The 19,596-nt window shown below is 48.9% G+C and overlaps 1 protein-coding gene across 1 annotated transcript in view; it reads right to left on the bottom strand.

Annotated features, from left to right (window-relative positions):
* Positions 1 to 19,272, bottom strand: part of CREBRF (CREB3 regulatory factor) — a 38,918-nt gene extending 19,646 nt beyond the window's left edge. The window contains exon 1 of the mRNA XM_044277510.1: positions 19,168 to 19,272. The gene's annotated coding sequence lies outside the window, so the exon portion shown is untranslated. The remainder of the gene's footprint in view (positions 1 to 19,167) is intronic.
* Positions 19,273 to 19,596: the final 324 nt, after the last annotated feature.

Genomic DNA, 19,596 nt, shown 5'->3' with positions numbered 1-19,596 from the left:
TTTGCTGTCCGCAGCATGAACATAGGCCAACAAAACGCCTGTGTGCATGAGGCCTAAGGTGGAATACAGGGTTATAATTTTATGAAACCGTAACTTAGGTAGAAGTGGGGTTTCAGACCTGTGGTCTTGGGTATATATCCAAAAACAACAATATATTAAGTAACATCTCGCAATGTTTTTTTCTTCTAAGCGCCATGTAAAAAATCTGTGCTATTCTGGTGTGGGGTTTTCCATGCCTCCCCAGGCTCCAGCACTGTGTTATGTCAGAAGGCTGAATGCAATACAGATCAGTGGCACGCAGGGAGAACAAGAGAAAACTGAATATAAAGTACACATTCAGAATCTCCTGCTGGCCTGCACTGATCATACAGATCATTGCCAAGTCCTGGAAGGGAAAGCTGAGCACCCGTGAATAGCGCACCACAGGGGCGTAGCTATAGGGGAAAGCGGCTGCTTTGGGGCCCAAACTCAGAAGGGGCCCACCCAGGAGGAGGACTAAAAGATTTTATTGTCAGGGCCCCCTCAATAGTATTATACAATAAATTTATATAAAGTGACACTACAGGAAACGGACGGAGTGGCTGATGGGCCTCGTCCGAGAGCGCTAATAATTTGTTGTGGGGCCCAGCCATTTCTAGTTACGCCACTGGCGCACAGCTCTCTTTATGATCAGGCAGAGAGCTTTATGTGCACTCCGTCCAATCAATAAGGAAGTGATCCTCACCAATTACTTGTTTAAGAAGGCACCGGTGCTCCTGTGGGCACTGCTCCCTTCTCGCAGCTTACCAAACACAGCGCCGTACATTGTATAGTGGCTGTGCTTGGTATTGCGCTCAGCCCATTCACTTCTATGGGGCAGAGCTGCACGTAGGACACGTGACCGAGTCGTCACTCACATAGAGAAAGCTGCAAGATGGCCGCGATGCTCACAGGGCCCCGGATGTTAGACCCCCACTGATTAGATACTGATGACCTATCTTGAAAGAAAATGTCTGAAAACCCCTTTAACTTATCTGCTATCCACAGGATAGGGGATAACTGTTAGATCATTGGGGGTGTTACCGCTGGGACTGATCACAAGAACGGGGGACCCTTACCACCTGCAACGAATGGAGCGGCTGGTAATTCCGGAAATAGCTTAACAAAGCATCGTCTCCACCGCCTACTGATGTGCACATCGCTGTATATGAACACTGCGGTGAGGCTTCATACACCCTCCCTGTATCTGTGCAGGACCTTACAGTGTATATGGACGGTAAATAACATTAGATCCCAAAGCCTTCTTTATTCTCAATGAATGAAAAAGTCAGGAAAACCTCAAAAGGCTTGTCTCACTTGCAAAGATAGAATTCATCATGTAGCGAAAGTAAATACAAGGCACTTCCTAATGTATTGTGATTGTCCAGATTGCCTCCTTTGTTGGCTTCATTCATTTTTCCTGCTCGTTTCTAGCCAGCAAAGAAGGCAACACAAGTGCATTACTCATCCTTTCTGCACAGAATTTCTGAAATTTAGGCTAGTCATACACATAGAACATCTCCCTTAACCGAGCATGCATGTTAAAGGGACACTACCATTCATTTTTTCCCCCCTCACATATTAACCCCTCTCCAAACTAGCAATTTTTTGTTTCTGCGTATTCAGTTTTTAATGCCTTCCCAGAGTTATAACTTTTTTTATTTTTCACGTAGCCATATGAAGGCTTGTTTTTTTGAGGGACAAGTGGTACTTTTTAATGACACCATTTAGTATTACATATGATGTAGTAGGAAAAAATTCAAAATGCGGTGGAATTGGAAAAAACACAAAAAAAATAAACAATTCCACCACATTTTGTACGGTGTTCCCCATGCAGTTAAACTGACCTGTTACCTTCATTCTCTGGGTCAGTGCAATATCACATTTGTTTCATAACCTTTTTTTATCTGTCTATGGGGCTGTGTAAGGGCTCTTTTTGGGGGGCAGCTTTTATGGATACCATTTTGGAGTTTGCATGACTTTTTGATCACAGTGTCAGAATACTGACGACCTATCTTTAGGACATCAATATGCATGCATGTAATTACAACTCATTGTCCCACCACTATAATCAAGGTGGCGTGCAGTAACACAGTGAAGAGGAGGCACTCAGACACGCACTGCAACGCCTGATCGGTGGGTGGTACTGGGTGTCGGACCCCCGCTGATCTGATATTGAGGATAAGTCATCAATATCCCGACACGGCACAACCCCTTTAATGTCCGAGGATCCAACCAGAAAATCAATGAAGAGATGAGGCACAAATCTTTTCCATCCACATCTATGCAAGTTTATTAAGAAGCCTATACCAGTTTTTGGCGTAACAAAGTTACAAACCTCGTTTTGCAACTTTTTATATACCCACGCAACAAAATTTTGTCACACAAGCATTTTCTTGCTGTCCTTGCCTCCTGGCAGCAGTGGGGTTATGGCAGGGATATAGGCACCGGCAAATTTACTAATATTTACGCCTGGAAACAGGCATAAAAGGGGAGCGAAAAGTACTCCAGTCAGGGGCTAGATAGAGTAGTTTCCACTCCAAGCACACAGACTGCCAGTTGTGCCTATTTTATGATGAGGCCAGTTGCCTTGTCACAAATTAAGCTTTTCCTCCAGCAGCGCAGGGTCTCCGTAAAAAGCTGGTCTTTGATAAATAACCCCCAGTGAGTGCTGCCAAATGTCACGGCTGTGCTGTGTTTTTGGTGCAGCAAAAAACGCATGTGGTTTTTGCAACAACATACCTGCTTTTACAGTGCATTTTTTTTGCAGCAACGGGAAGGCACATAGCAGACTTAAGCCTCATGCAGACGTCCGTGAAACACCGGACTGGCATTGCAAGAGCGCACGGCGTCATTGGTTGCTATGACGTTGTGCGCTCCTGCAATGTCAGTCTGGTATCTCAAGAATGTCTGCATGAAGCTTCAGGCTGGGTTCAGACCTGAGCGTTTTACAGCGTGTTCCTACGCGCTGTAAAACGCTCAACAGGCAAGAACCAATGATTCCCTATGGGAATGGTTCTCACCTGAGCGTTTTACAGCGTGTACGATCGCGCTGTAAAACGCCCGACGCCCCAAAAAGTACATGAGCTTCTTTGGGGAGTCTTGTCGCGCATTCCCGTACATAGACTTTAGCGGGAACGCGCGACAATGGGCGTTCGCTTGTCTCTGTATGCGCAATTGCAAACGCCCGTACAATCGCGCATACAGAGCGCGCCATCGCGAATGCTCAGGTCTGAACCCAGCGTTAGAGAGGTTGTCCACTTTTTTATTTTATTGATGTCCTATCCTCAGGATGAGGGGGGGGGGGGGGGGGGGCGACTCCTTGCACTCCTGTTAATCAGCTGTTTGAAGAGAAATCAGCGCTACCTTCTATTCATTGTTTACATGTTCACCGTCACAACTGAAGTGGCGATCAGGTCTAATTACTTCTCTCCTGTCCACTTCAATGGGACTTGAACAAGAAGGAGCAGTCCCATTGAAGTGAATGGGGACAGTGGAGCTGTAATTACACTGCTCACCTCTGCAGTTGCAACAGCAAGCAGGTAAACAGAACAGAGAAGGCAGCGCTTGTATGAGTGCTGCTTTCTCTTCAACCAGCTGATCAGCAGGAGTGGCAGGAGTCAGACCCCCACCGATCTGATATTGATGACCTATACTGAGGATAAGGGTCCATTCACACATCCACAGTGTATTGCAGAACCGCAAATTGCGGATCTGCAATACACCCGGCCGGAAGCCCCATAGAACTGCCTATTCTTATCCGCAATTGCGGACAAGAATAGGACATGTTCTATTTTTTTCCAGAGCCGTGGACCAGAAGTTCGGGGGTGCGCTCCAGAAATGAGGATGCAGACAGCACACTGTGTGCTGTCCGCATCCATTCCTGCCCCATAGAGAATGAATGGGTCCGCACCCGTTCTGCAATTTGCGGAACGGGTGCGGACACATTCACGGACGTGTGAATGGACCCTAAATCGTTGATATTAAGAAGCAAACAACCCATTTAAAATTACCTTAAAGAGGACCTTTCACCTTGAAAAACATTGTGAACGAAGTATGCTGCCATGGAGAGCGGCGCCAGGGGATCTCCCTGCACTTACTATTATCCCCGGGCACCGCTCCGTTCTCCCGTTATGCCCTCCGGTATGTTCACTCTCTAAGTTATAGTAGGCGGTGCTGCCCTTGTCCTATGGGCGTCTCCTTCTCCTAGGCTGCAGCGCTGGCCAATCGCAGCGCACAGCTCACAGCCTAGGAGAAAAAAAAAAGGAGAAGGAGACGCCCACAGGACAAGGGCAGGCACCGCCTACTATAACTTAGAGAGTGAACATACCGGAGAACATAACGGGAGAAAGGAGCGGTGCCCGGGGATAATAGTAAGTGCAGGGAGATCCCCTGGCGCCGCTCTCCATGGCAGTATACTTATTTCACAATGTTTTTCAAGGTGAAAGGTCCTCTTTAAAGGGAGTCTGTCACCTCCATATGGCCATATACAGTGCTTACATGGCTCTGTAGCACACCTATACAGGATTATAACGGTACCTTTGTTCTTTTCTTTAGACTTGCACAAGCAGGAAAAAACTAAGTGTAATTCATATGCAAATGAGCACTCGCCCTCCAAGTCTCTTGCCTCATCGATAGGGCAAAGGAAGAGGCTGGGGAGGAGTAAAGTGAAAAGAAGGCAGAGCAGTCTGGGCACCTACACCATGAACGCCGCCCCTGGGCACTTGCGAGTGCTCATTTGCATATGCATTACAGGGCTTCTGTCACCCCCCAAAAGTCATTTTTTTTTTTTTTTAGGCTAATTAAAATCCTTATACTGCGATTTTTCAATATATAGGGCTCTTACCCTTTTCTGTTGGCTAGTTTCTTTAAAAACGGCAATTTTATAATATGTAAATGACCTCTCTACCAACAAGTAGGGCGTCTACTTGCTGGTAGCCGCCGCATCCTCCTTTCAAAAAACACCCTCTCCTCCTGCTGATTGACAGGGCCAGCGAGTGCTCTCCTCCTCCGGCTGGCCCTGTCTGCAATTCAAATCCCGCGCCTGCACCTCATTCAGCGCAGGCGCTCTGAGAGAAAGACACTCACTTCCTCAGCACTTCCTCAGTGCGCCTGCGCCGATGACGTCACCCGGAAGAGAAGACGTCATCGGCGCAGGCACACTGAGGAAGTGCTGAGGAAGCGAGAGTCCTGTATAGGTGTGCTACAGAGCCATGTAAGCACTGTATATGGCCATATGGAGGTGACAGACTCCCTTTAAGGTAACTATTTTGTAAAGTTTTGCTTTGTGTTTTTCCTTTTCTGGAAGAAAATGTACTATAAAGCCTTATGTACACGACCACATATTTTTCAGCATCAGAGCCGCATTTTTTGCAGAATCATTCATTTGAATGGAGCCGCAAGAAACATGGACATCACACCGTGTGCTTTCTGCATCTATATGGCTGTTCTGCAATAAAATAGAATAGTCATTTTGATATGGACCTGGAAATTGCGAGATGCACACAAACAGTATGGGCCAGATTTATCATGACTCTGACAGCTCACTCCACTTTCACATATGGCTAAAGTCAGTTTTAGCCAAGTCAGATTTATGATCAGCCCTTTAAGACTGTAATAAATGTGGTTTGACGTTAGCAGTTTATCCGTCAGTAAGCAGCTTTACAAAAAAGTTTCATGTTCTATTAAAAAAGTCTCAAAACAAGCATGGTCCTCACTGGAGTGAAATTGCGCATTTTTTAGCAAATTTTTAAATAGTCGCAATAGTAAATCTGTCTAGAGATTAATTTACATAAGAAAACATCCCCACTTTCAGAAAACTGGCGAGCATAGTGCAGAGCAGAAAAAGTTGCAAATTTTTACGCCGTTTAAGCGATTGCGCAAAAATTGGCGACTTTTTCACTCCATTATTCTGACTTGAGCTAATTATAAATCTGGCCCTATGTGTATTTGGAGGATCTGCAGTCTGTGGACTGCAAAACACATACGGTCATGTGCATGAGGCCTAAACGCAGGTATGTTGTGAAAACCACATGCGCATTTTTTTTTTTTGTTTTTTTAAATCGCACCAAAAATGCAGCACAGCCACAACATGAGGCAGCACTCATACAGTTTGTGTTGCTCTGACCTAATACCCCCGCAACAGGTAAACCCATCTTCAGGGTGAATTTGTGCACAGCAGAACTGCTGCAACTGTCCCATTCATCTCCGGCTTGTAGAAATCTAGTTTATGTTAACACTAGGGGTGCACCGAAATTCCGGCGGCCGAAAATGGGCCTAATCCATTTCAGCCGATATTGTTACATATCGGCAGAAAATAGCGGGGAGGGACTGGGGGCCGGTGCGTTCACTGTGCTCCGGCCCCCAGCTCCAGTAGTTATAAAATGTGTACAATTAATAAGGATTCTATTCATGAGGCCCCCTCTGCAGTAGAACATTCAATACAGCCACATCCTACTCACAGGGCTGTTATCTTAATGCTGGCCGGCCGGGCAGACGAGCGGCAGCGTCACGACTGACGTCATGTGCCCGGCCTACTTTCTGAATGAAGGAGGCGGCGCAGGCATGTGACGTCAGTCGTGACGCTGCCGCTCGTCTTCCCGGCCGGCCAGCATTAAGATAACAGCCCTGTTAGCCCCCGACACCCTTTGTTCCCCCCCACCCCATGCGATCAGCCCTAGTGTATCAGTTCCCCACAGTGCCATCAGCTCCACTATCCCCACAGTGCCATCAGCTCCACTATCCCCACAGTGCCATCAGGTCCCCTCCTAGTGCCATCAAGGCATTAAGCTGTGGAGCAGCATCATGCCTGGTAGATGCCAGCTACCACAATAAGCTGCACGCCGCTGTAAACTGGCACTGAGCCCTAATCCCACATGTGTAACAGAAAGCCAGGACATAAAGTGCCACCTCGCCCCCTCCTCTGCACCAGTGTGACCCGTCATGTCATCCTTCAGTGCCAGCACATGGTACCAGCAGTGGCTGGCATCACCTGTTACACCAGCCCAACTCCCCAGGCTCCTCACCTTCTTGATCTTGTCCCGCTTCTGCTTGACATCAGGATCCACAGGCTCCTTGCCCACCACTCCGATAGGCTCTTTGAAGGGCCGGGGACTTAACCTGCCCGCAGCCGTGCCCCTGCCCTGCACCCGCAGCCGTCATTCTCCTCCTGGATCTTCCCCTTGATCTGCTCGGGTGGCTGGTTCAGCTTGTCCTTGGCTTCCTGCAGCGCCTTCTCATGTTCCTCCCGGATCCGGGCAGGGGGCGACCCCCGTCCTCTTCATCATGCAGCCCAGGACCAAAGGGGGTGCGCTGCGGAGGAGGCTGCTGGAAGAACACTCCACACCAAAAGGCAGCAAACTGCCAACCGGCATGGCAGCAGGACGGGCGCACAAAGTTTCCCTCAGTGGAGCGCATCAAGGTACAGGCCGGCGAGTGACCACGGAGCGGGGAGTTAGCAAGCACAGTTAGTAAGCGCTTGACTCCGGCTCCGTGGTCACATAACACAAACGAATCCTCAAAAAATTTGCATCATCGATTCTTTTGTCTCAAATTACTCAATTTAATCGAGTAATCATTTCAGTCCTTCTGGGAACCTAAAGTAACCCTGGAAAAAAATTTAAACTAAATACCGCCTAATATACTGCCTCAGAAAAACCAGCTACCACAGGGCGGCAATAAATACTGCCTGAGCAGAGCCAGCTACCACAGGGCGGCAATAAATACTGCCTGAGCAGAGCCAGCTACCACAGGGCGGCAATAAATACTGCCTGAGCAGAGCCAGCTACCACAGGGCGGCAATAAATACTGCCTGAGCAGAGCCAGCTACCACAGGGCGGCAATAAATACTGCCTGAGCAGAGCCAGCTACCACAGGGCGGCAATAAATACTGCCTGAGCAGAGCCAGCTACCACAGGGCGGCAATAAATACTGCCTGAGCAGAGCCAGCTACCACAGGGCGGCAATAAATACTGCCTGAGCAGAGCCAGCTACCACAGGGCGGCAATAAATACTGCCTGAGCAGAGCCAGCTACCACAGGGCGGCAATAAATACTGCCTGAGCAGAGCCAGCTACCACAGGGCGGCAATAAATACTGCCTGAGCAGAGCCAGCTACCACAGGGCGGCAATAAATACTGCCTGAGCAGAGCCAGCTACCACAGGGCGGCAATAAATACTGCCTGAGCAGAGCCAGCTACCACAGGGCGGCAATAAATACTGCCTGAGCAGAGCCAGCTACCACAGGGCGGCAATAAATACTGCCTGAGCAGAGCCAGCTACCTCAGGGCGGCAATAAATACTGCCTGAGCAGAGCCAGCTACCACAGGGCGGCAATAAATACTGCCTGAGCAGAGCCAGCTACCACAGGGCGGCAATAAATACTGCCTGAGCAGAGCCAGCTACCACAGGGCGGCAATAAATACTGCCTGAGCAGAGCCAGCTACCACAGGGCGGCAATAAATACTGCCTGAGCAGAGCCAGCTACCACAGGGCGGCAATAAATACTGCCTGAGCAGAGCCAGCTACCACAGGGCGGCAATAAATACTGCCTGAGCAGAGCCAGCTACCACAGGGCGGCAATAAATACTGCCTGAGCAGAACCAGCTACCACAGGGCGGCAATAAATACTGCCTGAGCAGAACCAGCTACCACAGGGCGGCAATAAATACTGCCTGAGCAGAACCAGCTACCACAGGGCGGCAATAAATACTGCCTGAGCAGAACCAGCTACCACAGGGCGGCAATAAATACTGCCTGAGCAGAACCAGTTACCACAGGGCGGCAATAAATACTGCCTCAGCAGAACCAGATACCACAGCGCGGCAATAAAAACTGCCTCAGCAGAACCAAATACCACAGCGCCACAATGAATACTGCCTGAGCAGAACCGGATACCACAGCGCGGCAATAAGTACTGCCTCAGCAGAACCAAATACCACAATCAATACTGCCTGAGCAGAACTAACACAGCGCAGCACAAAATATTGCCGACTTCCTGGCCTGGCCTGATGCTCCTACATTAATTAATGCAGATAGTGTCAGATCTTTATGAGGGCTTGGGCGTCCCCCTGGGAATCGGTCCACCAGGGAAATTTTCCTGTAGGGTATATGGCCAGTAGATTTCTCTAATCTGATCCACTTTGCTGGTTCTGTATTACGCTGCAGTTTTTCCACATGGAAATCTGTGCGTAGTCTGCAATGTGTGGAGGTAGCCCAATAGTACTGGAAAGCCACGCTACAGTCGCAGTGCGGCTGGGCTGCAATGCCAGATACAACCCATTTCTGGAACCAAGAGGACTTCAATACAATGTAACTACAGGCTTTCAGGCTATTAATACTTTTTTCCCCTCAGACTGTTCCTGAACACAATGGACCTTTATATAATACTTCAGTTAGTTTCCTATAAAGAGAACCTGTCCAGCAGCTTTTTGGGTATTCAGCTGACAGTTAAACAGCATTGCAACCATGCCTTCCTACAGATTTCCCTTTGACTGGAAGGAGACGTTTAATACCGCTCCGTGATGTACACAAAAGTGACACTTTGAGGCAAGCCTTGAAGAGTCATGGATCAGCTCTGTAAGCACACCTAAGCTACTGCTGATCGACACCTCCATTGCCTCAGATTACAGAATCAGAGTATCAACTGCTACTTATCGGCAGCCAATTGTGAGAGGGTGTGCCCTCCCTCTGACTAGATGCCACGGTTGCTATTAGCCATGGCATCTATTTTCTCCGATTCTGGACGTGGCTGCAGAGAGACGACTGTAATATGCATCTGATAATGAGTCATGATGCTGTGAATTCCTGTCCCACCGCAAGTCTACCGACCCATGACGTCATTACAATTAGGGATCGACCGATATTGATTTTTTAGGGCCGATACCGATAATTTATACCGATATTCTGGGAATTTTCATTTTTTTCAAATTCCCACAAATCTGCTGAAAATTAATGTTTATTGTAAATGTGTATTTTTTTGTAAATCTCTTTCTTTTTCATTTATACTTAATATTTTGGTGTTTTATTTTTATTTTTGTAACTTTTTTTATTTTTACTAACTTTTAGCCCCCTTAGGGACTAGAACCCTTGTCCTATTCACTTACAGTGCTTACAGTGTCCCTGCTGCTCTGTGCTTTGTGCACACAGCAGCATGGAGCTTACCATGGCAGCCAGGGCCTCAATAGCGTCCTGGCTGCCATGGTAACCGATCGGAGCCCCAGCATTACACTGCTGGGGCTCCGATCGGAGGAGCAGGGGAGAGGGGATCCTGTGGGGGGGCGCACTGCGCCACCAATGTTTTTAATACTGGGGTGGGGGTGGCGCACTGCGCCACCAATGCTTAATACTGGGGGGGCTTGGGGGGGAAGGCGCACTGCGCCACCAATGCTTAATACTGGGGGGGAGCGCACTGCGCCACCAATGCTTAATACTGGGGTTGGGGGGGGGGGGGGGACGACTGCACCAATGTCTAATACTGGGCTTGGGGGGGCGCACTGCGCCACCATTGCAGCTTATTCTCTCATTTATTCATATACAGGAGGCGGGAGCTGGCTGCAGTATCACATAGCCGGCTCCCGACCTCTATGAGCTGTAGCTGCGATCCGCGGCACCTGAGGGGTTAACTACCGCAGATCGTAGCTACAGCTCATAGAGGTCGGGAGCCGGCTATGTGATACTGCAGCCAGCTCCCGCCTCCTGTATATGAATAAATGAGAGATTAAACTTCATTGGTGCGCAGTGGCCATAGCTCCTCCCCTCCTCTTGTCCCCTGTCCTTTCATTGGCGGCAGCAGCAGCACAGGGGGAGGAGACACTGCTTCCTTCTCCCCTGTGCTGCTAAGGGGAACACTGAGAGCGCTGTCAGCAGCGCGATCTGTGTTCCCCATACGCTATCGGAATATCGGCAAAATAAATGCTGATACCGATAGCGTTCAAAATCCTGAATATTGGCCGATTATATTGGTAAATCCTATAATCGGTCGATCCCTAATTACAATTCAGTAGATTCGCTGGGAGAAGGGAATTGACAGCATCATAAATCAATATTTTGCTGTGAGTTTGGGTCACAGTGGCAGAGTTTAGTACAGGGAATACAGCTCCCACATGGACTGAATACGCTTGTGTGCAACTGACCATTGCATGGTACTACAACATGGTGTTTTCCCACAGAAGTGCAGGCATCACACCTAGTTAGATCTTCAGAATAGGGGCATAGCAGGTAGACAACTAGGGTTGCCACCTTTTCGTCGATCCAAACCCGAACACGGGTGGAACGCATCAGGACCGGAAATTGCGCTCCACAGGCCGGAAGCGGGTCCAGCTGTGGAGCGCAAGCTGTAACTGAGGAACGGGCTAAGCAGACAGGATATCGGAGAGGACAGTAGGGTAAAAGGAAACACAGGGAGGAATAATAGTAAAAGAAAACATTTAAAGGAGGGAGGGAGGGAGTGTCTGAAGACAGCGCCGCCCTGCGCTAGCATCACAGCTGATCGCCTGTAGTGACAGCTGATTGTCCCCGCTGCTGACACCTCATCAGCCGCTGCTCATCGCCAGCTGTCAGGTGTGCAAGTCTGCAGTTTGAATCCTTTGCCCGGGTCTGAGAAAGGATTGTACCCGGGCACAGGATGACAAACCCGGACTGCCCGGGTCATTCCCGTACAGGTGGTAACCCTATAGATAAACCCCCTTTTTTTGGTCACTTCTGAAACTCACAGTGAACGGCCAATATGACCGGGGGGGGGGGGGGGGGGGGGGGCTTTCTCCGCTGGCCATATTACATGCTGACCATGGCTGATAGCGTGATAGTTGACTTTGTCAGGTCTGACAGAATGACTTTGTTAGCAACTATGCTCTTAGGCTAATTGAGGGGGGGGGGGGGGTTGAGACATTTTCATAAGATAAGAAATGACATTGTCATTATCCTGTGTAATGTCCAGGTCAATACTGACTGAAGAGGAACAGCCCTGTCAGCCAAGCAGTGGAGCTACCTGAAATATAGCACAGGCAGTAATGCCAGGTACACACACTGGGCCTCAGGCAGACAGTTTCAGCGTTGCCCATAGAAACCAATCAGATCACTTCTTACATTTTTAACCCGGAATATGAAAGCTGAAGCCTGATTGGTTGCTAAGGAAAACTCTGATACACATAAGATTCAAACTCCCATTTGAATAAAGTTAGCGCTACACTGTGACTTTTATGAAGCACGTGACAAAAATGTTTCCACCTTTAAAGAGTAGTTGCCCGCTCCCCCATCTGTTTTAGTAAAAACTTGCATTCTTCATAAAAGATCAATTCTATGAGTTCTGCTTTGTGCCAGTCCTTTCTTATTCCTCCTAGAAATGTATAATATATTGACAATGGACCATGACCATTGTCAGCAAGGTGTGTCCCTATATCTAAAGACACACCTCAACATAGATTTCTAAGAAAAAGAATGCTCCAGAATTATTTTATGCAATACAGACCTGGGACAGGTCCATTAAAGGGGTTTTCCTGGATTTTACTACGGATGGGGTACATCAGCTATTTCGGGGTAGCTCCGATGCTGGAACAATACAGGTCTGTCCATTGTGGCACTGTTCCCATTCACCTTACTGGGAGCAGCACAGCAGTAACCAGCTCCTTCCAACGTGTAGTGGACCAAGTTCTGTAGTTCCAGTGCCGAGCTACTCAGGAACAGCTGATCAGCAGCGGTGAGGGTGGTGGACCCCCAGCGATCAGATATTGATGGCCTATTCTTAATCCAGGAATACCCCTGTGATGAATACCATACCCCAACTGACGTTGGACATCAAATATGTAGAGCCAGCGAGATACGGTATGGTCACTGGTCACCAAGGCGTGATGTTACACCCTCCTGGAGGAGCAGGTAAGATCAGTCTTGGTACAGTGTTCACAGACTCCTCCTGTCCACAGGGGCACAGAGAGGCAACAAGCTGAGAGCGCCTTTTCACTGCCCCAGCGAAACAGCGCGTTTTCGGCCCGGGTATACTGCCACCAGCTTCTTGTTTGATATAAGCCCGGTCCGCTAACGGGATTATATAGGGTAGTATATTACTTGGCCGAAACACAGACGTGGGGATCCGTGATCGAGATAAGACAGCACAAGATTAGGTTATATATTTAATTTCCTTAAGGGTGCACTAGACGTAACATAATATACACACAAAGAATATATACAGTGGTCTGAGGTTACAAATACAGATGGCGTGGTACAAACAGGGTTAAGCAGAACAAAAGTCACTTTACCAGGTATAGGAGTCCTTTGGGTTGTGATGAGTTCTTAGCTGTAGTCACATGGAAGGCAGTGATGTCAGCTGGTTGCAGGTCCCTCTAAACACATGGCACGATGTGACCTCCCTTCAGAGAAAATCCCGCCCGCTTGATGGCACAAGCCTTTTATCCAGTAGCCGTCCCCTCCCCTCCTGGCCTCTGGGAGGGGTCCACTCCCCTTCTGCTGGGCTGGCAGCACATGAGCCACAAAACCGATTAGAGCTTATGGCTCCAGACCAGAATGTCGCAGAGAGGTTGTTCTGGGACCAATGGATCCGCCTGGGTTCCGGCTACCAGTAGAGTCCAAGCATGGTGCCGTTATTTGATTTCTGTGGGGAGATATGTATATCTCCCCTTCCTGGCATCCCACCACCACACTATGACCACGGGCCTGCTCATCGTGGCCACAGGGACCCAAATATGCATCTGGTTTATGTCTGTGATGGACAGGCGATTCATAATTCCTTATGAATCACCATTTCCATGATGTTTGATAATGTTCATTGAACTGGGGAATGGCCTAGACCCCCTGCACAGAGGTTTTTTCCTGTTCCATTAGCTGGGTTCCTGGCTGGCTGAATGGAGGTGAGAAATGTAAACAAAGGTGGCCTGCAAGAAGTTCTCTGGCAGTTGGCTGGGCTTTAAAGAGGACCTTTCATCACAATAAAAAAATCTAAACTAAATATACAGACATGGAGAGCGGTGCCCAGGGATCTCCCTGCACTTACTATTATCCATGGACGCCGCTCCGCTCTTCCGGTATCTTCGGATTTTCGGCTCAACTGGGAGGAGCCTGCTCTTGTTCTCCTGGGCGTCTCCTTCTCCCAGGCTGGAGTGCTGGCCAATCGCAGCACTCAGCTCATAAACTGAGGTTTTTTTCTCTCAGGTTATAAGCTGAGCGCGGCGATTAGCCAGCACTCCAGCCTGGGAGAAGGAGACGCCCAGGAGAACAAGAGCAGGCTCCTCCCAGTTGAGCCGAAAATCTGAAGATACCGGAAGAACGGAGCCGCACTCAGGGATTATAGTAAGAGCAGGGAGATCCCTGGGCGCCACTCTCCGTGTCTGTATACTTAGTTTAGATTTTTTATTGTAGTGAAAGGTCCTCTTTAAAGCAGCCACCATGCCCCCCACCGTGGAGCTCACTACTTCTGCTACCTTTCAGCAGATGGTTGGTGTGGGAACATGGCCGACATAAAATAATAATAATCCATATTCCTCACAACCTCTTTAAGATTATGGACAGCTTTGACATAAATTTCACTCTGGAATCTTCATTCATTTTAACCCCATATTCACTTTAAAACAAGCACATAGTCTCAAACTTTTCTTGTGTGTGTGTGCGTTTCTCCCAGTAATACATTCTGGAACTGTGTGTCCAGGAGGCTGCTGTCTCCCCTCTGCAAACTTCCTCGTTTGTGTCTTGTTCCCTATCTAAAGCCTATGTGAACAATGTAGTCATTTACGCTTGTTTTGGAGTAAAAATAATCATAAGACCCTTTTTGCTACTACTTAAAAGGGGTTCTGCACTTTGTTTAAACTGATTATCTATCCTCTGGATAGATCATCAGCATCTGATCGGCGGGGGTCCAACCCCCGGGACCCCCGCCGATCAGCTGTTTGAGAAGGGGCTATAGCAGCACCGCAGCCTTCTCACTGTTTACCGCTGGCCCAGTGACGTCACGACTAGTATCAACTTGCCTGGGTGCGGCTAAACTCTGTTCACTTGAATGGACGTCACTGGGCCAGCGGTAAACAGTGAGAAGGCTGCAGCACTGCTATAGCCCCTTCTCAATCAGCTGATCGGCGGGGGTCCCGGGTGTCAGACCCCCGGCGATCAGATGCCGATTATCTATCCATAGGATAGACCATCAGTTTAAACAAAGTGCAGAACCCCTTTAAATGCCTGTGTGACAATGTTTTGTTGCACAAACATTTTTACGTCGTCCTCTCCACTTGGCAGTAGTGAGGGAGTGGGGGCTGGGCCATGGGCCTCAGCGTATTTACTTACATTTACGCCTGTTTTAGGTGTAAAAGCAGCCGTAAACCATTCCATTCAGGAGGTGGAGCCGCTTTTCACAACAGGCACGCACAGCAGAAGGACGCGTCTAATTTATGACAAGGTGCACCCTCTACCAGCGCAAAAGGGAAACAAAGACCGGCGTAAAATATCTGTCTTTGTAAATAACCCATGATCTCTCTTGGATATTTTCCCTGCTCTCTCCACACACATCTGTTGAGAGGAGGGAGGAGGAAAGCTGAGACAGGAGCAGAGCCTGGGACCATTAGGAATGCCTGTGTGCAATATGTGGGATGGTCCTCACTCCCACTGTATCAGTCCAGGACACATGTCCCAATGTCTCATCTTTATTCATTACATAGAAAGAAAAAGCAACCCCTAGTTGTAGATAGATCTTTTTCAAACACAGCTGTAACCAGGGGATGCGTGACATTTTGATACTGATGGCCCATGCTCATCGATGGAGGGCCAAATCCTGGAACCCCCACCAATCAGCTGTTTGATGAGACCATGGTGCAGCAGACTGTGGCCTCCTTACAGCTTACCAAGCACAGTGCCATCCATTGGATAGCAGCTCTGCTCGGCATTGCAGCTCATCCCCATTCACTAGCCTATGCTAGACCATTCCTAGGCTAGCCTAGGAAGAGGCCGGGGGTCTCTTCAAACAGCTGATCGGGGGGGGGGGGGGTCTGGAGTCAGGTCATCAGTATCGGATGGGTGAGGGCCTATCTTAAGCATAGGCCATCAGTATCAAAATCTCGGACAACCCCTTTAAGATGGAACATTGGAAGTGGATGTCGTGGCTACATCTGTTTGATGTCATATTCAGCAGCAGCTAGGTAAAGGACTGACATACACCCTGCAGTAGCTAAAGGATAGGAAATTTGTAATAAACACTTCATAAAGTTGCTTAAAAGGAGTCTGTCACCTCTTAAATCCGTTTCACAGTAAGCATAGCGCCATCATACTTTTCGTTTGAAACTGCAGTTCTCTAATCCTAAGAAATGCATCTTTTCATTTTAGTAAATTTTTAAGTAAGGTACTTTTATACTAGCGTTAATATTTTCTGGTATTGAGATCCGTCATAGGGGGCAAAACGCAACTGAACAGAACAGAGTGCTCCAAAATGCATTCCATACTCATACCGGAGAGTAAACAGTTTTCTTTCTGTCATGGGATGTGGAGCAAAACGGATCAGTCACGACTCACGATGTAAGTCAATGGGGACTGACATAATAGAAAACGGATCTGTCCAACACTGACTTTCAATGGAGTTCATGACAGAACCCTCTTGGCAATGTTAAAAGTGATACAACCGGATCCGTACATAACAGATGCAGACGGTTGTATTATCAGTAACAGAAGCGTTTTTTTGCAGAACCCTGCCGGATCCAGTAAAAACACTAGTGTGAAAGTAGCCTAAATAAAGGTTTTCTGTGCACTGTTGGCGACCCTATTAGGTGCACCTGGCTTCCCATGGGTCACTGGTACTAGCTCTGAAATTTGAGGGACATTACTGGTGGAGCGATGGCACAGTGAAAACCATATTTGCATAGATATAAAAAGACGCATTTTCAGGGTTAGAGGACTGGATTCTTTGCCGAACCGAGGTATGGTTATGTTTCAGGCACCTACCCAACAGGGTGTCATACTTAACCCGCGTTCACATCCACCATGTCTGTTTGATATCCGTGGAAAATCTGTCCGTGTTTCATCCAAGAAGAATCTGTGTTTAGTCCATATGGGTCATTCATATCCCACTTAGCTAAGGTGCGTGAAACACTGACAGGCGTGTTGTTACCCACAGACTTATTTGGGTGTTTTTTGGTCCCCATGACGGACCAAAGAAGTGCATATCTCCATGATTTTTCCACTGACCCAAGATCAGTAGAAAACCACTGATATGTGAGCAGATACATCAAAACCAACGAGTACGTATGCGGCCATGCAAAATGCGGATAGAACACGTCAGTGAAAAACGGACCGCTTTCACACAGCCTCATGCACACGACCGTGCCGTTTCTTTTTGCGGAACCGCAAAACACGGAAGCCGCCCGTGTGCCATCTGCAATTTGCGGAACGGAACAGGCAGCCCATTGTAGAAATGCCAATTCTTTTCCGCAACATTTTTTTTGCAGGGCCACGGAACGGAGTAACAGATGCGGACAGCACACGGAGTGCTGTCCGCATCTTTCGCGGCCCCGTTGAAGTGAAGGGGTCGGCACCCGAGCCTCAAACTGCGGCTCGGATGCGGACCACAACAACGGAGGCCTTACTGTTTGATCAGCGATTTCCGTGGATCCCACACAGAGATCAGAAATATAATGACAGATTTGTTTCTGACCCACAATCACGGATGGAAATCACCGACTGTGTGAAAGCGGCCTTAGTAACCGGTTTTTGAGGAGACAGACCCCCTTTTATTTAGCATTTCTGAACAATACCATCCAGCACAAAGGCGTCCAGAGCCAAACCTCTCACAAATAGCTACAGAATATGGCCTCATGCACACGACTGTTTTATTCCGTGTCCGTTGTTCCGTTTTTCGTGATTTTCTGCGAACCCATTGACTTTCAATGGGTCCGTTGAAAACTCGGCTAATGCACCGTTTGTAATCCGCGTACATGAACCGTGGTTCCAGTCCGTCAAAAAAATATAACCTGTCCTATTTTTTTAATGGAAAACGGTTCGCGGACCCATTCAAGTCAATAGGACCGTGAAAAACCACGGAGGCACACAAGATTGTCATCCGCGTCTGTTTTTTTCCTATTATTTGCATGGCAAACTTGACAAAGATTTTTTTTACTTTCCTTCATGTCTGGAGATCCTCCAAAAATAAAGGAAGACACACGGAAACGGAACAACGGAACCCAATTTTGCAGAACGGAACACAACAACGGTCGTGTGCATGAGGCCTAAGGGACATTTCTCCAAAACACACACAGAAAAGTGCCAATGTTTCCTCTCACTGCTGCTGGTCAGTAACCCCTTCTGTGCCACACAGCTGGACCAGCCAGCATTTAGAGAATAACGGTAGAAGTTTGGCACTGCAGACTATGCCCATAATATACACAGCAGATTGGGGGTGAAGAGAATGACTGCCAATGACATGAAGGTGCCCAGCGATGCTGCACCGGACCCACACACAGATACATACAAGAAGCCCTGCATACACACCCCTTTCTGGTGTACACAGCCAACATGGCCTCAGCTCCAGCTAGACGCAGCCTAACCTGACGTCAGACCCAGTGCTGCAGCTGACAGGACCGCAGGCTTGCAGCCAGGGCTGTGATTGGTCAGTATGCAGTGTCACTCAAAGCGAAGCTCCCGCCCTCTTCCTTACAGCAAAGCTGCTGTGAGCCAGCACATAAACAATCTCCTGCTCCATTCAATGTGAGGGGCGGGAGGCAGAGGGGAGAGCGGCTGCTGATTATGCCAATGCCGCCTCCTCCCCCCGCATCATGACAGGAGCTAGCAATGGAGGATTCCAGTTATATAAAACACAGGCTCCTCCCCCTGGAGCTCACACCCCCTAGACATGCAGAGCCCTCTACCCAGCAACACACCCCCTGCCCAGCCATCACCGCATGTAAACAACAGGCCGGGCGGCCTCTGTGTCTGGGGGCTGCGGGCACCCAGCAGAGTGATAGAGGGCAGCACATATCCTGTGGGCAGAGGTCATGTTCCTGGGCAACACTGGCAGAACTGCACTGTGTGAATGGGGCACCACGCCCCCTACATCTGCCTATATGCAGCTATAAGCCAGGGTGACACTGCTGCCACATGCACTGCACACTGCCCCCGTCGTGCCACCATGCAGGTGACTGGCACCCCCCTCAAAAGCACCCCAAGCTCTCACCCGTCGCCAGGGGAGGTCAGAGCGTGTTCTGTGCGCCCGTCAGCCGTCTCTTTGCCGCCGTCGCCGTTCAGACCCTCGGACGGTCTCCATGCTTTCTGCTTTGTTATGTTTATTTCCTTCCTGACGGGTTCCCGGAAAGCGCGTGACTCCTCGCCCACGTGACCAGGTGGAGAGCCAATGAACGCCGCTTGGCACCTGCGCCTGGCCAATCAGCGGTGCAGCTGTCAGGGGTGGAAATATAAGAGGGGAGGAGGGGGGAGGTGTAAAGTGAAGATGGGTCCCGAGCAGGAAGAGGGCAACAGAGACCCCCAGGGTACCATCCCTGCCCTGCAGGTTGCCCACCAGCAGTCCCCCGCCACCCCCTTACCTTGTGCGCTTAGTATGTGTCAGCATCAGCTCCGGGGAGTGGGAGAGGTACCCAACGCCCGT

Source organism: Bufo gargarizans, chromosome 2 (assembly GCF_014858855.1).
Source record: "Bufo gargarizans isolate SCDJY-AF-19 chromosome 2, ASM1485885v1, whole genome shotgun sequence".
Taxonomy (NCBI): domain Eukaryota; kingdom Metazoa; phylum Chordata; class Amphibia; order Anura; family Bufonidae; genus Bufo; species Bufo gargarizans.
The sequence above is the reverse complement of the archived record's forward strand: the minus strand, read 5'-3'. Positions and strand labels throughout refer to the sequence as shown.